We start from the raw sequence: 6,142 nt of genomic DNA on the forward strand, positions 1-6,142 counted from the left end.
TCTCTCGACCTTCTACCCTCCACCTCTTTCCCGCTCTGGGCTTTTGTTTTAATTTTATGTTGTCATGGCTTACATCCATGTTCTCTTCTAGAAACAACAGTGAAATCTGCTGTGCTCTATCCGTAGATGGATTCCAAATGTTTAAAACAAATAAACATTGTTTGACAGGTAAATGTCATGGCCTTTGGAGATCCTCGGGTTCTAACTCTCTGAGGGCTCTGCCCGCGTGTGATGGTCCAACAAAGCTCTGGTGCAACGCATCCAGTTATCTTCAGTCGCCCCCCGGGGGGTGGCAGGAATCACGCAGGCCGCGACAGGTCCCATCATGTACAGACTCTTCCTTCTGCACGTAGCTACATGGCTCGCAACCAGGTTTGCAAGGCACACGGAGACATTGGGCAGTTATCTCTGGGGTGGTTACGAACTGCATCTTGCTTGCCGCCTTGCAATAAACCTCTGGGAGAACGATTTCATGGCTCAACCTTGTCCAGCTCACCAGAAGGCTCACTGTAGACTTCGGAGCAGGAGTTTTAGGACAGGAGAGCTGCAAAGATGGAAATGCAGGCTTCTGTCCCAAGCCTTTGATAGAAAAGATACTTTGTGAGGCAGAGGCAGAAATCCTTCTCATCAAACAATAGTTATCACGCGCCCACCTTGAAGCCATAGGCTGGGGAGCGCCAACACAGCAGGAAAGCTCCTGGCTTTGTTTCAGGGGTTGTGAACTCAGGAGGACCCAGGTTTGATTCCTGGCCTTGCCCCTTTTGAACTGTCGGTTCCTGTCAACTTAGTCTCTGCAAGCCTGTTACCTGCGATGTAAAGGGTGCCTACCTGACATTTCTTATGAGATAGGGAAACAAACATGCCCAGTACGCTGTGCTGTAAGCGACGGATTCAATATATAGCCCCTTCTTCTCCTTGCCTACTCTCTCTTCTTCTCCTATTCTGAGTAGATATTCATGTTTTTGACTCTAGTCAATCCTATTTCAGGCAGGGCTGGGCCAACAGCTGCAGACTGACCTTGCCTTCAAGTGCATTTTTTCAACTAAAGTTTCTGGAAAGAATACCAGCTGTCTTTCCATTCTGATTTCACTGACTGGAATTTTTAACTTTCAAGATGTTGTACCTTTCCCAGGTGAGTTAAAAATAAACTCAAACTTTTAAATTTCATGGCATGTGATACTACAACCATTGACTTAATCTCAGCCAGTGCAAGCTTGGTGAGTTGGAAGGAGATTGAGTGGATAAAAATTCTGGTATTTTATGATTATCTAATAAGATGGAGATCCCAGAATGTATGTATGGGTTCCACATGAAGAAGCATAATATCTGCAAGGGTCTCATTTTAGTGTGAGGATTAATTTCTTGGCCAGGTTTTTTTCATATATATATATATATAAAAGATTTTATTTATTTATTTGAGAGAGAGACACAGAGAGAGAGAGAGAGAGAGAGAAAGAAATAGCATGAGTAGGGGGGAAGGGGCAGAGGGAGAGGGAGAAACAGGCTCGCCACTGAGCAGGGAGACTGATGTGGGGCTCAATCCCAGGACCCTGGGATCATGACCTGAGCCGAAGGCAGATGCTTAACTGACTGAGCCACCCAGGTGCCCCTATTGGCCAAGTTTTTAAAAGATGTCCATAAGTAAGAAAATCTTTATATGTTCCTTCCAATTTCTACTGAGCATGGATACACAGAAATGATACCAGAGACAATGTAGTTACGCCATCCATTAAAATTAGTGTGTGTGTGTGTGTGTGTGTGTGTGTGTGTGTGTATGTACACATATTTCCATTTAAAACCTAGTGACAATAATTGAAATGAAGGGACATCATTGATAGGTATCAATATAGACAAAGTACACTGAAATGTGTCAGCATCACTAAGTAAATTGTGCATCCAGAATTAGTGAGCAATGAAACTACTCTTTTGCTTTTTAATTCAAATTGATGTTTTCAAGGCATCTTCAAGCTTGCTGTTATTATAACAATTCAATGAAAATAATAGCCAGTTGCTCAGAGTTTGAATATCCAGGCACTGGCTTATTCTGGCCTTTTTGGTAAATTTCCTTTTATGACAATTGCTGCAAATCTCTTTTTTTTCTCAATAAACCTTTTATTTAGAAAGTGTTAGATTTACAGAACTGTTGCAAGCATAGCACATGCAGTTCTGGGCACTCTATGCCTAGTTCCCTCTATAATTAACATCTTACATTAGTATGCTCTATTTTTCACAAATGATGTACCGATATTGATACATGATTATTAACTAAAGTCCACATGTCATTCAGATTCCCTTATTTTTAAAATAATGTCTTTTTTTCTGTTCCAGGATCCCATCCAGATACCATATGATTATTCATATCATATGTCTTCTTAGGCCCCTCTGGCTGTGCCAGTCTCTCTGACTTTCCTCGCTTTTCATGGTCTTGACAGTTTTGAGGAGTATTGGTCTGGCATTTTGTAGAATGCCTCTCTATTGGGATTTGTCTGATGGTTTTCTTGTGATTAAACGGGGGTTATGGGTTTTGGGAGGAAGGTCAAGTGCTGTTCTCATCACATCCCATCAAAGGTACATACTATCGACATGAATTATCGCAGTGGATGTGGACCTTTGATCATATGGCATGGGGTAGTTAGCGTCAGGTTACTCCACTGTAAAATTACTCTTTTCCCCCCTTTCTATCCTCTTTTTACTCTTTTCAGAAGAAAAACATCTCTCTCCTCACTAAACTCATCCACAGCATAGCCTTCTGGTAGACAATGGATATTTATTTATTTTTTTAAAAGATTTTATTTATTTATTTGAAAGAGAGAGAGAGAGAACAAGAAGGGGGAGGAGCAGAACCACAAGCAGACTCCCTGAGGAGCAGGGAGCCCGATGAGGGACTCAATCCCAGGATCCTGAGATCATGACCTAAGCCAAAGGCAGACGCTTAACCGACTGAGCCACCCAGGCGCCCCGACAATGGATATTTATTGTGCTGGGGTTCTCTTATGCAGTTAAGAGCATTGTCTAGTGTGTCTTTTAGCTTCTTCTGCTTAAGATTTGGTGGGGAGTGGTGGTCATATGTTGGTAGGAACATAGTGAAAAAAATTTTTTTCAACATAAATATTCAGCAAGTATAGAAGGTATTCCTGTGGCTCTTTAAGATTACAAGTATCGTTTTTTTTCCTATGCTACAAATAAATTCTCCCATTTTTAAAAGAAACAATTATTTCTCTGCAGTGATCGAAATAAGTTATTTAAATAGCCTTCTGTATTCTTCTCTTTAAATGTATCTTCTGGCCGCTGGTTGCTGAAGACTTACCATATTTCCTTTCCCATCTATGATAACTAGGCTGTCTGATGTGGCCCAGCACTTTCACTCTTTGTAGCCCAACAATTTCTGAGAATGGAGCCAGATCAGAGGGAAGAAACGACAGAAAGATGATTGAGAAGTATCCCTTGACTCACCTTGTTTCTGTCATGTTCAGTTGGGGGTTAAGCAGAGGGATTTTTAAGAGTATTAGATGGCTGAAAGAAGCATTTGGGCTGGAAGAAGCAGACTCTAAGCTGAGCTTCTAGCTCCCAAGGCCGGTCCAGCTAATCCCAGTCAGGAGCCATTGGTCCTGCTACATCAGGAAGCCACCAGCATCTGGGGCATTTGTGCCCTCCTCCACACCCAGGTAACTCCATTCTTAATTCAAGTCTTGCATGAGTGCATCTACTTAGCAGAACGTAAATCCTATCTAAAACCCTAGCTGCTAGGGAGCATGGGAAATGTCCTTTCTTGTTCTAGCTTCCAGTAAAGGAGGCGCAATAAAATGCAGCTGGAATGCATGGAGAGTGAGCAAATCCCCAGTGTCTGCCAAACCACACAACCCTAGTCACATTGCCCCTCTGAGGGGTAGGGCAACACGAGAACAAGATTTCCTAGGGCCAGTGCGGGGAGGGGGTTGGTGTGTTCCAGAAGTCAAGGCCAAAAAACTCCTCTTGGGAAATGGAAGGTTGGAGCTGGTAGGTGAAGTGATTACACAGTCGAGGTCTTAGGTCCGGTCACAAGGGTAAAGCACTAAGTGGAGGATTGAGTGTCTGGGGTACCATGCGGTGGGAATCAAAATCAAGTGAAGGGCAGATAATAAATTTTCTTTTCTGTATTTCCTGGGATTAATTGGTAATGGCTTCTTGAAGCACTAAATTAAGTATTTCTAGGTTCGGTGGAGAAGAAAGTTGTAATTTGTTAGTAATATCTGCTATAAGCACAGGCAAGGGTGACTTGAGTGTAAAGTATTTATCATCTTTTTCTTCATGGCCCTGGGACATCAGCAATAGAATTGAGCTTGTCATCCTTAAGCTCCTTGCCTATGCTGAGAAGAAAGAGAATGGGGATCGAATGAACTGAGAGCTGGAGGTAGTTGGAGATGACTCACTAAGAGTGAGAAAGCAAGAGGGGAGGAAAGGGCAGTATTGTAGGCTGTCTGTACATCTTAACTTTAAGGAACACTGTACGTATAATACAAATAATATGCAACTATTCATCTGAAAGTCAACAATTCAAAGTATTTTGGTTTTGCCAGTGGGACAACTAAACTATTTATTTAAGCACACAAAAAAGAGGGAATGGTAGTAATTGACTTAAATAATAGAAATATCTATCCTGAGTCCTGAGTTGATGCATAGTCTCCAGTGACATCGACAAACAATGAAACCATGTTGGCTTCTTTCTCAAACTTCCGACGGCAGCAAGATGGCTCTAGCAACTCTAGGCCCACGTCTTCCTAAACAATTTTAGACTATGGTGCAATGAGTTCAGAATTTTGCACACACAAATCTCACTTTTCAGTTGAATAAAGTGAAAGAACAATATGACTTACAATTTTTTAGACCTTCTTTTAGTGCCAAATGACTAAAACTAAAGTAGCCTAGAAATGGCTCTGTAGAAATTAGCTCTGAATAATTGTTAAGGAGAACTTGTAACTGAATAAATATCCAAATAGGTTAGGATGCTTAAAAAGTTGTTCTCTCAAGTTGCTCAAGCAACCTACTCTTAATCTTATTTTTACTTTATATTTTCTCATTTTTGTCTTAGTTCTCTTCACTTGTTCTGTCTTATACTCCTATATGACCACAATCTATGAGAGAAATATCATATCATTCTCAAAATACCATTTTTATTTCAAAATATACGAGTACAATGCCATTTTCAAATACCTGCTTGGGGCAAAAAAATTAAACTGTGGAAGTATATCTAAAGGAATATATGAAGAAGCATATAGAAGTATATATAAAGGGATATATGAAACCTCCTCCTGCATATTCATTCCCAAAGGTAACCTGGGTGGCTCAGCCCATTGGGCGGCTGCCTTCGGCTCAGGTCATGATCTGGGGTCTTGGGATCGAGCCCCACATCCGGCTCCCTGCTCAACGGAGAGCCTGCTTCTCCCTCTCCATCTGCCTGCCACTCTGCCTACTTGTGCTCTCTCTCTCTCTGTCAAATAAACAAAAAAAAAAAAAAAAAAAGGTAACCATAGTTAATAAATGTATATATATATATTTAAATCTTATCTACAGTGAATTAAGGTTTATATTTCTTCTGATGGATATAGCCTTTACATTTTTTTCTCAAAGATAAATTTCCTTAATCTGTTTGCTACAGTAACCCAGAACAACCCAGCAAGTGAAAGCAGACTTTTTAAAAAAATTAGATTTATGTTCATCTACTTACTTACCTACCGGCACACACATACACACACACACACACACACACACCCCCGATAAGTATAATACAACCTTTTTAAAATTATTTTTCTTTAAGATTTTATTTATTTGACAGAGAGAGAACAAGCAGGGGGAGCGGCAGAGGGAGAGGGAGAAGCAGCCTCCCCACTGAGCAAGGAGCCTGCCCAGGGGCTTGATCCCAGGACTCTGGGATCATGACCAGGGCTGAAGGCAGCTGCTTAACCAACTGAGCCATCCAGGTGCTCCCCCCCCTTTTTTACAGATTTTATTTTAATATAATACAACCTTTAAAATTAACTAATTTAACCCTTTTTATGAAGAGAGAAGAAATGATTAAAGCATGGCATGTTTATACCCAGTCTTCATGCACAGGATCACCATCACTCATGTCCCTGAAGAAGCACGTGTCAGCTCAAGCTACTGA

Source organism: Phoca vitulina, unplaced genomic scaffold (genome assembly GCF_004348235.1).
Source record: "Phoca vitulina isolate PV1807 unplaced genomic scaffold, GSC_HSeal_1.0 scaffold86, whole genome shotgun sequence".
NCBI lineage: Eukaryota > Metazoa > Chordata > Mammalia > Carnivora > Phocidae > Phoca > Phoca vitulina.